The sequence below is a fragment of the Convolutriloba macropyga genome, chromosome 10 (genome assembly GCF_964194025.1).
Source record: "Convolutriloba macropyga chromosome 10, txConMacr16.3, whole genome shotgun sequence".
Classification (NCBI taxonomy): domain Eukaryota; kingdom Metazoa; phylum Xenacoelomorpha; order Acoela; family Convolutidae; genus Convolutriloba; species Convolutriloba macropyga.
The window spans coordinates 56,419,614-56,436,365 of NC_134477.1; the positions used below are offsets into that span (position 1 = coordinate 56,419,614).

General features: G+C 33.3%; 2 protein-coding genes across 2 annotated transcripts in view; both read left to right on the plus strand.

The window, feature by feature from the left end:
• Window positions 1–16,752, plus strand: part of LOC142348733 (prefoldin subunit 1-like) — a 218,590-nt gene that overhangs the window by 102,937 nt on the left and 98,901 nt on the right. The window lies entirely within an intron of this gene.
• The window catches only part of LOC142348219 (ubiquitin carboxyl-terminal hydrolase 32-like), a 146,358-nt gene that overhangs the window by 50,908 nt on the left and 78,698 nt on the right, over window positions 1–16,752 (plus strand). The window lies entirely within an intron of this gene.

Genomic DNA, 16,752 nt, shown 5'->3' on the forward strand with positions numbered 1-16,752 from the left:
ATTTGCACCATTTTGAGCGCAAAACTCCTAAAAATGACCTTTTATTCTTAAATTAAGGCCATCCCTGCAGCTGCACCACTCTAAGCACTTGAAGGACTACTAAAGCCCATTTTGGGCCTCTAATGAAACTTAATGCCCGCTGGTCTTTACCTGTTTATCCCGTTTTCAAAGATCAAAGTCATTGAATTTTTTGCAGTTGAAATTCGTGCGCGTGACGTCATCTCTGCTTTTATGTCAATTGCGTGACTTACCTCACTCAAAAAATTGACTTCTGAACTCGCTTATGGAACTTTAAAGTTTATGAACATTTACTAGTTAACGATCAAGTGTGAATCTAAGTAGTGCCAAACTTATATGCCCTAATTCTTGAGTATTCGTACTATAAATTTTAAAAAGCTCTTAGGGTTTCTTCATCATAGGCCGTATGTCTCATAAAATTGACAGTGCGAATCTATCCCAAAAAGTCTAGTGGTATTTTAAAGGACTGGTGGTCGATCTGTCTTTCTAATTTCTTTAGTTGTTTCATTTCATGGAAGGTCACAAGCTCATATGGTGGCTATTTTCCGGCAATCTGCCGGTTATGTTTTAGAATAGTTTCATTCCATTGTCTGGGTGACCTCTGAGTTAGATATCTCGTTAAAACCTAGCTTCACGAGGATCTGAGATGACCTTAATGAACGGTTTCTGATTAAAAGATACCTCTAATTGATGACCATCTAATTCACGTAGTCGCAAAAAGTAACATAATAATTCTGTGAGAGAATTTAACATTCAACAAAAGCGATTCGTACAAGAATTCATACGAACTGTTCAGGTTTTTTCATAAAGATTATTTTTTGTTCCCGATCAAAATAGGAATGAGCTTCTCAAAGGTTTATCCGCATCCGCCTTTTGGCTAAACCTGAAGACTTTTTTCGTCTATACTAATTCTCAGCTGGTGAAAGGCATGTAGTAATCGCAAGTTTTCACATCAGTTGTTGCAAACAATTAAGCTTATCTACAATGAATTTTTGCATTGTATGTTAATTTTTCTTAAACAAATTTTCAAACATGTATTTTGGTCTTTTTGGTATTTCTAAGCAAATTCTTTTATTGATCTATTTACTCTTCCTAACTTATTTTTGTTTCGAAACTTGGATAAACAGGAAAAGTTCTAGAAGCTTTAATAGTTTATGAGTTATGGCTTGCCGAAACTGCTGACAAGATAATAGTTTTTGTGAAATTTATTTTTATACTCTCGATCAAATTTTTAATGAAGCTTTGGTTGTGGCAAACGATTTGGCGTCCTAAAAATCAGTCATTAGCAGTACGGAATTGAGCTTGGCTTGTAGTAGTTTTTAGGGGTACCATAGTCTGCGAATTGTTTTGGAATAAATTGTTATTATAAGCCGCGAAGCAATGTTGGCTAATATTGGGGGCATCGAGGTTTTTCAATTCAAAGAATTTGAATTGTATTGAGGCGCTGTCTTTTTTAAGATCTGTTCACACATTTTCATGATGTTTGAAGTCAAATTGGAAGAGTGACGATTTTCATGCCGAAACAGGAATTGGAGCGAAAAAGCTAGTAGTTTTCGGCTTGAATTTTTACTAAAATTTTCAAGTAGAGCGAGAAAACCGTTTTTGAACAAAATTTGGTTTTCGCGCTAGTTGGTTTTTGTTAACATGCGGCAATTTAACTTCGATTTTTTACTGTTTCGATTTTTCGGATCTGATTTTTTTCTTGAATGCTTTTCCCAATCCATTCATAGTTCATTCTAGGCCTAGTTTTTTGTTTGAACCAATTTTTCATTTCTCGCAAGTGGCTTTTTGTTCACATGTGGCGTTTTGATATTAATTTTCTGGTTTTTTTTTTTAATTTTTTTGATCTGATTTTTAAGCATTGATTTTCTCAATTCACTCATAATCCGTTCAAGTTCTAGTTTTTTTTGTTTAGTCAATGAAAATTCTTTGAATTTAACGTCAGGACTATGTTTGAGTTTTACTTTTCCTGCTATGTTTTCTTTGAATTTTACTTGTCCTGCTTTGTTTTTTACTTCGTCTAACAGATTTTTGTATGGTCCTACCCTGACTTTTTGAATGACTTCCACTGATTTGCAGTTAAAATTTATCTGTATGACGTCATTTCTGCTCTCAGGTCGATTGTGTGACTTACCTCACGAAAAAATTGACTTCTGAACTCACTTGTGGAACTTTATTTTATGAACATTTACTAGTGAAAGATCAATAGTGTGCATCTATATAGTGCCAAACTTATATGCTCTAATTTCTGCATTTCTTGGATGTTTTCTCCGGCCAATTTTTTGTAAACAAATTAAACAAACTCTACTGTTCTCTGTTTTAATTTTGCTTAATTTGTAGGTGTTTAACGGTGTTTTCAGAGCAATAACTAAAACCGTGCTTTATTATAGAGGATGGTAACTGGTTTGAAGGTTCGGTTCTTTAGTTCTCTTATTTTCACTCGTTTTTTCCTTTTGTCGATATATGTATTTTGTTTTTTCTATATTCTCCTTGTAATGTTTTCTCCAAAACCAAATAATTTTAAGAGAAAATGAAATATTTTTATGAAATATTTCCCTCTTTGTCGTTTATTTTGAATGATGTAATGATGTAAATAGTTTATCAGTGTTTTGTTAATGGTTGGCTGTGTTATGAGTTCAGTTTTATTTGGAGTCGATTCCGGAGTCTTACGGCTATCTTTTTTAATTTTTGTAGTGATTTTGAAACAGGATGTAAAAGTGAACTGGAATAAAAATGACAGTACGTATCTAACCCAAAAAATCTAGTAGTCTATAAAGGACTTTTATTCAATCTGTCTATCTTGTTTCCTAATGGTTTCAATTCAGGGAAGGCCGCAAGCGCCTATTGCGGCTTTTTTCCGGCAACCTGCCGGCTATGTTTATTAATTGCTCTCAAACGAAGTGTGTAGCAGTCATATTAGTCCTGTTTGTCTTTTATACTCATTTGACTTTTGACTCATTTGACTTTTCGTCTTCAAAAACCGGATAACAGGTAGCGCCCAGGGGGCATTAAGTGCACTTAGAGCTTCTCAGTTCACTAGTCTGCAAGTATGCGATTTACAGAAACTGTCTTGGAGACTTAGACTTATGAAAGTTTGATCCCACCCGGCCCCCACTCACAACACCCCTTCCCCCGCACCGCATCAGCCTCCCTCTCAACCCCCAATCCATTTGAAATTAATTTCTTTTTTGACATTTTGCTTGAAATCTTCGCGAGTTTACTAGGTAAGTTTAGTTCCTCACGCAATCTGCTAAAAGCGCGTTTAAACAGCAGTTGCTGCACAAAACATTCTAAAATGAACGGATTCAATATCAAAAGGAATTTAAAAATTATAAACTGTATAAAAACATTTAGTCCAGTTTTAGATGCTTGCTACTTGAACTTTGTTCTCATAAGTCTTAGTTACTATCTCTGATGTTTTTTGTTATTGCTAATAGCCACTGTATGCTCTCTTTAAGAATCAGGAATATGTCTCACAATAGATGAAAACAAAATAGTTTCAACTTGAAATGTTTTTGTTCATCGATATATTTTTTTTCTTTCAATCCTAATCGGGGGTATGGGAATCCTTTGTTTGCTTTTTTGTTTTTGAATTTTGGATTTTAAAAATCTTGTTTTTCTGGTTTTCAGAGTGGTTTCTTTCAGTTTTTTGGATTTTTCGCCGATCAAATTTTCGTAAATTAAGAAACAAACTCCACTGTTGTTTTTTGTATTTATTTTTGCATAGTTCCTAATTGTTTTACGGTGTGTTGAGAGCAATTACTAAAACTGTTCATTATTATAGAGGTTGCTTACAGGCTTTCAGATTCGGTTCTTTAGTTTTCCTCATTTCACTCCATTTCGTTCCTTTTGTCGATATGTGTCGTTTTTGTTTTTTGTATCTACTCCTAATAGCCATTTCTCCAATATAAACTCTAACTATATCACAAATTGTGTTGAAAAATGTTTTTGGTTTAGCTACTCGTCAAAAGTTTTTAAGAGCATTTCCCTCTTTGTTGTTTATTTTGAATGATGTAATGATGTAAATATTTTATCAATGTTTTGTTTATGGTTGGCTGGTTTATGAGTTAAGTTTTATTTGGAGTCGATTCCGAAGTCGTACGGCTATCTTTTAATTTTTGTAGTGATTTTGAAACAGAATGTAAGTGATCTGGAGAAGTTTGCGCTGCGCTAGTGAAATTTTTAATAGTTGCGAAGCTGTAAGCTGAGCAGAGCTATATCGGGCGTCCTTGGTTTTTTACATATCAATGATTTTGAATTGTATTGGGGTGCTGTCTTTAAGATCTTTTTACTTATTTTGCTTGAAGTCTTTGCGACTTTGCTAGGTTGTTTTAATTCTTCACGCAATCTGCTCAAGGCGCATTTAAACAGCAGTTGCAGCGTAAAATTAAATTGAACGGATTCAATATCAAAAGCAATTTAAAAATTGTAAACTGTATAAAAACATTCAAAGTCCAGTTTTAGATGCTTGCTATTTGAATTTTGTTCTCATAAGTCTTAGTTACTATCTCTGAAGCTTTTCTGTTTTGCTACTAGCCACTGTATGCACTCATTAAGAAGCAGGAATATGTCTAATAACAGATAAAATCAAAATAGTTTGAACTTTTTTTTCTGCATCACTCGTTTTTTTTTTTCATTTTTTCTTTCAATCCTAATCGGGGGTATGGGAATAATTTGTTTGCTTATTTATGGTTTTTGTTTTTTGGTTTTTGGTCTAAATCGTGTTTTTCTGGATTCAATGGTTTCTTTCAGCTTTATTGGATGATGTAATGAGGTGTAAATAGTTTATCAATGTTTTGCTTATGGTTGGATGTGTTATGAGTTTAATTTGGAGTCGATTCCGGAATCTTTTTCAATTTTTGTAGTGATTTTGAAACAGGATGTAAAAGTGAACTGGAGAACTTTGCGCTGCGCTAGTGAAGTTTTTTATAGCTACGCAGCTGTAAGCTGAGCAGAACTACATCGGGTGTCCTTGGTTTTTATTATAATCTAAAGATTTTGAATTGCATTGGGGCGCTGTTGCTGTCTTTAAGATTTGTTCACATATTTTTCATGAAGTCTTAGCGACTTTACTAGGTTAGTTTTGTTCTTCGCGCAATCTGCTCAAGGCTTGTTTAAACAGCAGTTGCTGCGTAAAACATTCTAAAGTGAACGGATTCAATATCAAAAGCAATTTAAAATTATTAACTGTATAAAACATTTAAAGTCCAGTTTTAGATGCTTGCTACTTGAACTTTGTTCTTATAAGTCTTAGTTACTATCTCTGATGCTTTTTGGTATTGTTACTAGCCACTGTATGCCCTCATTGAGAAGCAGGAATATGTCTAATAACAGATGAAATCAAAATAGTTTTAACTTATGTTTTTGTGCATCAATCATTTTTTTTTTCATTTTTTCTGTTTTTTCATTCCTAATCGGGTCTATGGGAATCATTTTTTTTTATTTTTCGATTTTTGAGTTTGGTTTTTTGCTCTAAATCGTGTTCTGGTTTTCAGAATAGTTTTTTCAGCTTTCAAGTGTGTCAATTTAGGTTTATCTGTCTAGTCTCATTCTTTTCCCTTTTTTTGTTACTGTCGTGATGTTCATTGTATCGCTCCAGGCTGAACATCTGATTGTCACAAAGCAACTGAGAAAAAAAATGTTTTTCTTCTAAATTATTTTTTACTTGTGCCTAATTGTTTTCTTCTACTATCTAAGAAGTTTTTACAGCTGGCTGGTTTCTTTAATCCTTTTGTCTTGACCCATTCAATTGAAGTTTTGTTTTTTGCAGAAGTGTGTCAATTTGGGTTTATATGTCTAGTCTCATTCTTCTCCCTTTTGTTTTCGTTACGCTCGTGATGTTCATTGTATCGCTCCAGGCTGATCATCTGATTCTCACAAAACAACTGATAAAAAAAGGTTTTTTGTCTAAATTACTTTTTACTCCTGCCTATTTGTTTTGTTCTACTATCTAAGAAGTTTTTACAGCTGGCTGGTTTCTAATTCCTTTTGTCTTGACCCTTTCAACTGAGGTTTTTTTTCAAGTGTGTCAATTGAGGTTTATCTGTCGAGTCTCATTCTTCCCCCTTTTAATTTCGTTACTGTCGTGATGTTCATTGTATCGCTCCAGGCTGATCATCTGATTCTCACAAATCAACTGATAAAAAGGGTTTTTGTCTAAATTACTTTTTACTCCTGCCTAATTGTTTTGTTCTACTATCTAAGAAGTTTTTACAGCTGGCTGGGTTCTAATTCCTTTTGTCTTGACCCTTTCAATTGAGGTTTTGTTTTTTTTCAATTGTGTCAATTTAGGTTTATCTGTCTAGTCTCATTCTTCTCTGTTTTGTTTTCGTTTCTGTCGTGATATTCATTGTATCGATCCAGGCTGATCATTTGATTCTCACAAAACAACTGATAGAAAAAGATTTTTTGTTACTCCTGCCTATTTGTTTTGTTCTACTATCTAAGAAGTTTTTATAGCTGGCCTGTTTCTTTATTCCTCTTGTCTTGACCCATTCAATTGAAGTTTTGTTTTTTGCAGAAGTGTGTCAATTTGGGTTTATATGTCTAGTCTCATTCTTCTCCCTTTTGTTTTCGTTACGCTCGTGATGTTCATTGTATCGCTCCAGGCTGATCATCTGATTCTCACAAAACAACTGATAAAAAAAGGTTTTTTGTCTAAATTACTTTTTACTCCTGCCTATTTGTTTTGTTCTACTATCTAAGAAGTTTTTACAGCTGGCTGGTTTCTAATTCCTTTTGTCTTGACCCTTTCAACTGAGGTTTTTTTTCAAGTGTGTCAATTGAGGTTTATCTGTCGAGTCTCATTCTTCCCCCTTTTAATTTCGTTACTGTCGTGATGTTCATTGTATCGCTCCAGGCTGATCATCTGATTCTCACAAATCAACTGATAAAAAGGGTTTTTGTCTAAATTACTTTTTACTCCTGCCTAATTGTTTTGTTCTACTATCTAAGAAGTTTTTACAGCTGGCTGGGTTCTAATTCCTTTTGTCTTGACCCTTTCAATTGAGGTTTTGTTTTTTTTCAATTGTGTCAATTTAGGTTTATCTGTCTAGTCTCATTCTTCTCTGTTTTGTTTTCGTTTCTGTCGTGATATTCATTGTATCGATCCAGGCTGATCATTTGATTCTCACAAAACAACTGATAGAAAAAGATTTTTTGTTACTCCTGCCTATTTGTTTTGTTCTACTATCTAAGAAGTTTTTATAGCTGGCCTGTTTCTTTATTCCTCTTGTCTTGACCCATTCAATTGAAGTTTTGTTTTTTGCAGGTGTGTCAATTTGGGTTTATATGTCTAGTCTCATTCTTCTCCCTTTTGTTTTCGTTACTGTCGTGATGTTCATTGTATCGCTCCAGGCTGATCATCTGATTCTCACAAAACAACTGATAGATAAAGATTTTTGTCTAAATTACTTTTTACTCCTGCCTATTTGTTTTGTTCTACTATCTAAGAAGTTTTTATAGCTGGCTGGTTTCTTTATTCCTTTTGTCTCGACCCATTCAATTGAAGTTTTGTTTTTTTTTCAAGTGTTTCAATTTAGGTTTATCTGTCTAGTCTCATTCTTCTCTTTTTCGTTTTCGTTACTGTCGTGATGTTCATTGTATCGCTCCAGGCTGCTCATCTGATTCTCACAAAACAACTGATAGAAAAAGATTTTTTGTCTAAATTACTTTTTACTCCTGCCTCTTTGTTTTGTTCTACTATCTAAGAAGTTTTTATAGCTGGCTGGTTTCTTTATTCCTTTTGTCTTGATCCATTCAATTGAAGTTTTTTTTCAAGTGTTTCAATTTAGGTTTATCTGTCTAGTCTCATTCTTCTCCCTTTTTTTGTTACTGTCGTGATGTTCATTGTATCGCTCCAGGCTGAACATCTGATTGCCACAAAGCAACTGAGAAAAAAATGTTTTTCTTCTAAATTATTTTTTACTTGTGCCTAATTGTTTTGTTCTACTATCTAAGAAGTTTTTATAGCTGGCCTGTTTCTTTATTCCTCTTGTCTTGACCCATTCAATTGAAGTTTTGTTTTTTGCAGAAGTGTGTCAATTTGGGTTTATATGTCTAGTCTCATTCTTCTCCCTTTTGTTTTCGTTACTGTCGTGATGTTCATTGTATCGCTCCAGGCTGATCATCTGATTCTCACAAAACAACTGATAGATAAAGATTTTTGTCTAAATTACTTTTTACTCCTGCCTATTTGTTTTGTTCTACTATCTAAGAAGTTTTTATAGCTGGCTGGTTTCTTTATTCCTTTTGTCTCGACCCATTCAATTGAAGTTTTGTTTTTTTTTCAAGTGTTTCAATTTAGGTTTATCTGTCTAGTCTCATTCTTCTCTTTTTCGTTTTCGTTACTGTCGTGATGTTCATTGTATCGCTCCAGGCTGCTCATCTGATTCTCACAAAACAACTGATAGAAAAAGATTTTTTGTCTAAATTACTTTTTACTCCTGCCTATTTGTTTTGTTCTACTATCTAAGAAGTTTTTATAGCTGGCTGGTTTCTTTATTCCTTTTGTCTTGATCCATTCAATTGAAGTTTTTTTTTCAAGTGTTTCAATTTAGGTTTATCTGTCTAGTCTCATTCTTCTCTTTTTCGTTTTCGTTACTGTCGTGATATTCATTGTATCGCTCCAGGTTGATCATCTGATTCTCACAAAACAACTGATAAAAAAGTTTTTGTCTAAATTACTTTTTTACTCCTGCCAATTTGTTTTGTTCTACTATCTAAGAAGTTTTTACAGCTGGCTGGTTTCTTTATTCCTTTTGTCTTGACCCTTTCAATTGAAGTTTTGTTTTTTGCAGAAGTGTGTCAATTTGGGTTTATATGTCTAGTCTCATTCTTCTCCCTTTTGTTTTCGTTACTGTCGTGATGTTCATTGTATCGCTCCAGGCTGATCATCTGATTCTCACAAAACAACTGATAGAAAAAGATTTTTTGTTTAAATTACTTTTTACTCCTGCCTATATGTTTTGTTCTACTATCTAAGAAGTTTTTATAGCTGGCTGGTTTCTTTATTCCTTTTGTCTTGACCCATTCAATTGAAGTTTTGCTTTTTTTTCAAGTGTGTCAATTTAGGTTTATCTGTCTAGTCTCATTCTTCTCTTTTTCGTTTTCGTTACTGTCGTGATGTTCATTTTATCGCTCCAGGCTGATCATCTGATTCTCACAAAACAACTGATAGAAAAAGATTTTTTGTCTAAATTACTTTTTACTCCTGCCTATATGTTTTGTTCTACTATCTAAGAAGTTTTTATAGCTGGCTGGTTTCTTTATTCCTTGTCTTGACCCATTCAATTGAAGTTTTGTTTTTTTTTCAAGTGTGTCAATTTGGGTTTATATGTCTAGTCTCATTCTTCTCCCTTTTGTTTTCGTTACTGTCGTGATGTTCATTGTATCGCTCCAGGCTGATCATCTGATTCTCACAAAACAACTGATAAAAAAGTTTTTGACTAAATTACTTTTTACTCCTGCCTTTTGTTTTGTTCAACTATCTAAGAAGTTTTTACAGCTGGCTGGTTTCTTTATTCCTTATGTCTTGACCCATTCAATTGAAGTTTTTTTTTGCAGAAGTGTGTCAATTTGGGTTTATATGTCTAGTCTCATTCTTCTCCCTTTTGTTTTCGTTACTGTCGTGATGTTCATTGTATCGCTCCAGGCTGATCATCTGATTCTCACAAAACAACTGATAAAAAAGGTTTTTTGTCTAAATTACTTTTTACTCCTGCCTATTTGTTTTGTTCTACTATCTAAGAAGTTTTTACAGCTGGCTGGTTTCTATTTCCTTTTGTCTTGGCCCTTTCAATTGAGGTTTTGTTTTTTTTCAAGTGTGTCAATTTAGGTTTATCTGTCTAGTCTCATTCTTCTCCCTTTTGTTTTCGATACTGTCGTGATATTCATTGTATCGCTCGAGGCTGATCATCTGATTCTCACAAAACAACTGATAGAAAAAGATTTTTTGTCTAAATTACTTTTTACTCCTGCCTATTTGTTTTGTTCTACTATCTAGGAAGTTTTTATAGCTGGCTGGTTTCCTTATTCATTTTGTCTTGACCCATTCAATTGAAGTTTTGTTTTTTGCAGAAGTGTGTCATTTTGGGTTTATATGTCTAGTTTCATTCTTCTCTTTTTCGTTTTCGTTACTGTCGTGATGTTCCTTGTATCGCTCCAGGCTGATCATCTGATTCTCACAAAACAACTGATAAAAAAGTTTTTGTCTGAATTACTTTTTACTCCTGCCTATATGTTTTATTCTACTATCTAAGAAGTTTTTATAGCTGGCTGGTTTCTTTATTCCTTTTGTCTTGACCCATTCAATTGAAGTTTTGTTTTTTTTTCAAGTGTGTCAATTTAGGTTTATCTGTCTTGTCTCATTCTTCTCTTTTTCGTTTTCGTTACTGTCGTGATGTTCATTGTATCGCTCCAGGCTGATCATCTGATTCTCACAAAACAACTGATAGAAAAAGATTTTTTGTCTAAATTACTTTTTACTCCTGCCTACTTGTTTTGTTCTACTATCTAAGAAGTTTTTATAGCTGGCTGGTTTCCTTATTCATTTTGTCTTGACCCATTCAATTGAAGTTTTGTTTTTTTTTTGCAGAAGTGTGTCAATTTGGGTTTATATGTCTAGTCTCATTCTTCTCCCTTTTGTTTTCGTTACTGTCGTGATGTTCATTGTATTGCTCCAGGCTGATCATCTGATTTTCACAAAACAACTGATAGAAAAAGATTTTTTGTCTAAATTACTTTTTACTCCTGCCTATTTGTTTTGTTCTCCTATCTAAGAAGTTTTTATAGCTGGCTGGTTTCTTTATTCCTTTTGTCTTGACCCATTCAATTGAAGTTTTGTTTTTTTTTCAAGTGTGTCAATTTAGGTTTATCTGTCTTGTCTCATTCTTCTCTTTTTCGTTTTCGTTACTGTCGTGATGTTCATTGTATCGCTCCAGGCTGATCATCTGATTCTCACAAAACAACTGATAGAAAAAGATTTTTTGTCTAAATTACTTTTTACTCCTGCCTATTTGTTTTGTTCTCCTATCTAAGAAGTTTTTATAGCTGGCTGGTTTCTTTATTCCTTTTGTCTTGACCCATTCAATTGAAATTTTGTTTTTTTTCAAGTGTGTCAATTTAGGTTTATCTGTCTAGTCTCATTCTTCTCTTTTTCGTTTTCGTTACTGTCGTGATGTTCATTGTATCGCTCCAGGCTGATCATCTGATTCTCACAAAACAACTGATAGAAAAAGATTTTTTGTCTAAATTACTTTTTACTCCTGCCTATTTGTTTTGTTCTACTATCTAAGAAGTTTTTATAGCTGGCTGGTTTCTTTATTCCTTGTCTTGACCCATTCAATTGAAGTTTTGTGTTTTGCAGAAGTGTGTCAATTTGGATTTATATGTCTAGTCTCATTCTTCTCTTTTTCGTTTTCGTTACTGTCGTGATGTTCATTGTATCGCTCCAGGCTGATCATCTGATTCTCACAAAACAACTGATAGAAAAAGATTTTTTGTCTAAATTACTTTTTACTCCTGCCTATTTGTTTTGTTCTACTATCTAAGAAGTTTTTATAGCTGGCTGGTTTCTTTATTCCTTGTCTTGACCCATTCAATTGAAGTTTTGTGTTTTGCAGAAGTGTGTCAATTTGGATTTATATGTCTAGTCTCATTCTTCTCCCTTTTGTTTTCGTTACTGTCGTGATGTTCATTGTATCGCTCCAGGCTGATCATCTGATTCTCACAAAACAACTGATAGATAAAGATTTTTGTCTAAATTACTTTCTACTCCTGTCTATTTGTTTTGTTCTACTATCTAAGAAGTTTTTATAGCTGGCTGTTTTCTTTATTCCTTGTCTTGGCCAATTCAATTGAAGTTTTGTTTTTTTTTCAAGTGTGTCAATTTAGGTGTATATGTCTAGTCTCATTCTTCTCTTTTTCGTTTTCGTTACTGTCGTGATGTTCATTGTATCGCTCCAGGCTGATCATCTGATTCTCACAAAACAACTGATAAAAAAGTTTTTGTCTAAATTACTTTTTACTCCTGCCTATATGTTTTGTTCTACTATCTAAGAAGTTTTTATAGCTGGCTGGTTTCTTTATTCCTTTTGTCTTGACCCATTCAATTGAAGTTTTGTTTTTTTTTCAATTGTGTCAATTTAGGTTTATCTGTCTAGTCTCATTCTTCTCCCTTTTGTTTTCGTTACTGTCGTGATATTCATTGTATCGCTCCAGGCTGATCATTTGATTCTCACAAAACAACTGATAGAAAAAAATTTTTTTGTCTAAATTACTTTTTACTCCTGCCTATTTGTTTTGTTCTACTATCTAAGAAGTTTTTACAGCTGGCTGGTTTCTATTTCCTTCTGTCTTGACCCTTTCAATTGAGGTTTTGTTTTTTTTCAATTGTGTCAATTTAGGTTTATCTGTCTAGTCTCATTCTTCTCCCTTTTGTTTTCGTTACTGTCGTGATATTCATTGTATCGCTCCAGGCTGATCATCTGATTCTCACAAAACAACTGATAGAAAAAGATTTTTTTGTCTAAATTACTTTCTACTCCTGCCTATTTGTTTTGTTCTACTATCTAAGAAGTTTTTGTAGCTGGCTGTTTTCTTCTCCTTTTGTCTTGACCAATTCAATTGAAAATTTGTTTTTTTTTCAAGTGTGTCAATTTAGGTGTATATGTCTAGTCTCATTCTTCTCCCTTTTGTTTTCGTTACTGTCGTGATGTTCATTGTATCGCTCCAGGCTGATCATCTGATTCTCACAAAACAACTGATAAAAAAGTTTTTTTGTCTAAATTACTTTTTACTCCTGCCTATTTGTTTTGTTCTACTATCTAAGAAGTTTTTACAGCTGGCTGGTTTCTATTTCCTTTTGTCTTGACCCTTTCAATTGAGGTTTTGTTTTTTTTTCAATTGTGTCAATTTAGGTTTATCTGTCTAGTCTCATTCTTCTCCCTTTTGTTTTCGTTACTGTCGTGATATTCATTGTATCGCTCCAGGCTGATCATCTGATTCTCACAAAACAACTGATAGAAAAAGATTTTTTTGTCTAAATTACTTTTTACTCCTGCGTATTTGTTTTGTTCTACTATCTAAGAAGTTTTTATAGCTGGCTGGTTTCTTTATTCCTTTTGTCTTGACCCATTCAATTGAAATTTTGTTTTTTTTTCAAGTGTGTCAATTTAGGTTTATCTGTCTAGTCTCATTCTTCTCTTTTTCGTTTTCGTTGCTGTCGTGATGTTCATTGTATCGCTCCAGGCTGATCATCTGATTCTCACAAAACAACTGATAAAAAAGTTTTTGTCTAAATTACTTTTTACTCCTGCCTATATGTTTTGTTCTACTATCTAAGAAGTTTTTATAGCTGGCTGGTTTCTTTATTCCTTTTGTCTTGACCCATTCAATTGAAGTTTTGTTTTTTGCAGAAGTGTGTCAATTTGGCTTTATATGTCTAGTCTCATTTTTCTCCCTTTTGTTTTCGTTACTGTCGTGATGCTCATTGTATCGCTCCAGGCTGATCATCTGATTCTCACAAAACAACTGATAGATAAAGATTTTTTGTCTAAATTACTTTCTACTCCTGCCTATTTGTTTTGTTCTACTATCTAAGAAGTTTTTATACTTGGCTGTTTTCTTTATTCCTTTTGTCTTGACCAATTCAATTGAAGTTTTGTTTTTTTCAAGTGTGTCAATTTAGTTGTATATGTCTAGTCTCATTCTTCTCTTTTTCGTTTTCGTTACTGTCGTGATGTTCATTGTATCGCTCCAGGCTGATCATCTGATTCTCACAAAACAACTGATAAAAAAGTTTTTGTCTAAATTACTTTTTACTCCTGCCTATTTGTTTTGTTCTACTATCTAAGAAGTTTTTATAGCTGGCTGGTTTCTTTATTCCTTTTGTCTTGATCCATTCAATTGAAATTTTGTTTTTTTTTCAAGTGTGTCAATTTAGGTTTATCTGTCTAGTCTCATTCTTCTCTTTTTCGTTTTCGTTACTGTCGTGATGTTCATTGTATCGCTCCAGGCTGATCATCTGATTCTCACAAAACAACTGATAAAAAAGTTTTTGTCTAAATTACTTTTTACTCCTGCCTATATGTTTTGTTCTACTATCTAAGAAGTTTTTATAGCTGGCTGGTTTCTTTATTCCTTTTGTCTTGACCCATTCAATTGAAGTTTTGTTTTTTGCAGAAGTGTGTCAATTTGGATTTATATGTCTAGTCTCATTCTTCTCCCTTTTGTTTTCGTTACTGTCGTGATATTCATTGTATCGCTCCAGGCTGATCATCTGATTCTCACAAAACAACTGATAGAAAAAGATTTTCTTGTCTAAATTACTTTCTACTCCTGCCTATTTGTTTTGTTCTACTATCTAAGAAGTTTTTATAGCTGGCTGTTTTCTTTATTCCTTTTGTCTTGACCAATTCAATTGAAAATTTGTTTTTTTTCAAGTGTGTCAATTTAGGTGTATATGTCTAGTCTCATTCTTCTCCCTTTTGTTTTCGTTACTGTCGTGATGTTCATTGTATCGCTCCAGGCTGATCATCTGATTCTCACAAAACAACTGATAAAAAAGGTTTTTTGTCTAAATTACTTTTTACTCCTGCCTATTTGTTTTGTTCTACTATCTAAGAAGTTTTTACAGCTGGCTGGTTTCTATTTCCTTTTGTCTTGACCCTTTCAATTGAGGTTTTGTTTTTTTTCAATTGTGTCAATTTAGGTTTATCTGTCTAGTCTCATTCTTCTCCCTTTTGTTTTCGTTACTGTCGTGATATTCATTGTATCGCTCCAGGCTGATCATCTGATTCTCACAAAACAACTGATAGAAAAAGATTTTTTTGTCTAAATTACTTTTTACTCCTGCGTATTTGTTTTGTTCTACTATCTAAGAAGTTTTTATAGCTGGCTGGTTTCTTTATTCCGTTTGTCTTGACCCATTCAATTGAAATTTTGTTTTTTTTTCAAGTGTTTCAATTTAGGTTTATCTGTCTAGTCTCATTCTTCTCTTTTTCGTTTTCGTTACTGTCGTGATGTCCATTGTATCGCTCCAGGCTGATCATCTGATTCTCACAAAACAACTGATAAAAAAGTTTTTGTCTAAATTACTTTTTACTCCTGCCTATATGTTTTGTTCTACTATCTAAGAAGTTTTTATAGCTGGCTGGTTTCTTTATTCCTTTTGTCTTGACCCATTCAATTGAAGTTTTGTTTTTTGCAGAAGTGTGTCAATTTGGATTTATATGTCTAGTCTCATTTTTCTCCCTTTTGGTTTCGTTACTGTCGTGATGTTCATTGTATCGCTCCAGGCTGATCATCTGATTCTCACAAAACAACTGATAGATAAAGGTTTTTTGTCTAAATTACTTTCTACTCTTGCCTATTTGTTTTGTTCTACTATCTAAGAAGTTTTTATACTTGGCTGTTTTCTTTATTCCTTTTGTCTTGACCAATTCAATTGAAGTTTTGTTTTTTTTTCAAGTGTGTCAATTTAGTTGTATATGTCTAGTCTCATTCTTCTCTTTTTCGTTTTCGTTACTGTCGTGATGTTCATTGTATCGCTCCAGGCTGATCATCTGATTCTCACAAAACAACTGATAAAAAAGTTTTTGTCTAAATTACTTTTTACTCCTGCCTATTTGTTTTGTTCTACTATCTAAGAAGTTTTTATAGCTGGCTGGTTTCTTTATTCCTTTTGTCTTGACCCATTCAATTGAAATTTTGTTTTTTTTTTCAAGTGTGTCAATTTAGGTTTATCTGTCTAGTCTCATTCTTCTCTTTTTCGTTTTCGTTACTGTCGCGATGTTCATTGTATCGCTCCAGGCTGATCATCTGATTCTCACAAAACAACTGATAAAAAAGTTTTTGTCTAAATTACTTTTTACTCCTGCCTATATGTTTTGTTCTACTATCTAAGAAGTTTTTATAGCTGGCTGGTTTCTTTATTCCTTTTGTCTTGACCCATTCAATTGAAGTTTTGTTTTTTGCAGAAGTGTGTCAATTTGGATTTATATGTCTAGTCTCATTCTTCTCCCTTTTGTTTTCGTTACTGTCGTGATGTTCATTGTATCGCTCCAGGCTGATCATCTGATTCTCACAAAACAACTGATAGATAAAGATTTTTTGTCTAAATTACTTTCTACTCCTGCCTATTTGTTTTGTTCTACTATCTAAGAAGTTTTTATACTTGGCTGTTTTCTTTATTCCTTTTGTCTTGACCAATTCAATTGAAGTTTTGTTCTTTTTTCAAGTGTGTCAATTTACTTGTATATGTCTAGTCTCATTCTTCTCTTTTTCGTTTTCGTTACTGTCGTGATGTTCATTGTATCGCTCCAGGCTGATCATCTGATTCTCACAAAACAACTGATAAAAAAGTTTTTGTCTGAATTACTTTTTACTCCTGCCTATATGTTTTGTTCTACTATCTAAGAAGTTTTTATAGCTGGCTGGTTTCTTTATTCCTTTTGTCTTGACCCATTCAACTGAAGTTTTGTTTTTTTTTTCAATTGTGTCAATTTAGGTTTATCTGTCTAGTCTCATTCTTCTCGCTTTTGTTTTCGTTACTGTCGTGATATTCATTGTATCGCTCCAGGCTGATCATCTGATTCTCACAAAACAACTGATAGAAAAAGATTTTTTGTCTAAATTACTTTTTACTCCTGCCTATTTGTTTTGTTCTACTATCTAAGAAGTTTTTATAGCTGGCTGGTTTCATTATTCATTTCGTCTTGACCCATTCAATTGAAA